This window comes from Eimeria mitis, genomic scaffold (assembly GCF_000499745.2).
Source record: "Eimeria mitis Houghton genomic scaffold, Emh_scaff182, whole genome shotgun sequence".
NCBI lineage: Eukaryota > Apicomplexa > Conoidasida > Eucoccidiorida > Eimeriidae > Eimeria > Eimeria mitis.
The window spans coordinates 5675-6273 of NW_013570140.1; positions in this window are offsets into that span (position 1 = coordinate 5675).

Below are 599 nucleotides of genomic sequence, written 5' to 3' on the forward strand. Positions count from 1 at the left end.
CCTAAACCCTAGCAGCAAACCCTAATCCCTGTCTGTTGCTGCAGCGCTTATCAAACCCTCACAGCCGCGGTTTCAGTGCGAGTGGGTAAATGAGGGTTTAGGGTTTAGGGTTTAGGGTTTAGGGTTTAGGGTTTATCTTAATTGATTGTTATTTTTTATATATTTATTTATTTGTTGTTTTCTATTTGTTGTTTATTATTTATTTATTTTTTCCTTCTCTTTTATCTATCATTTTATTTTTTTCTTTCTTTTTTCTTTTTTCTTTTTTCTTTTTTTTTTATTTTGTTTTTGTTGTTTGTATAACCATGAAAACCAATATATTATTTATTTTTATTTTTTATTTTTTTTTAATTTTTTTGTTTTTTTCTTTTTCTCTTTCTTTTCTTCTTTCATCTTTGTTTTTTTATTCGTTGTTTATACATATATATACAATATAATAAATATAATATAACATATAAAATATAAAAATAAATAAATAAACAAACAAACAAATAAAAAAAATATACAAACACAAACTCCATACAAACCCTGCACTACGATCAATCCCCCCGCCCCCAAAAAAAAAAAAAAAAAAAAAAAAAAAAAAAAAAAAAAAAAAA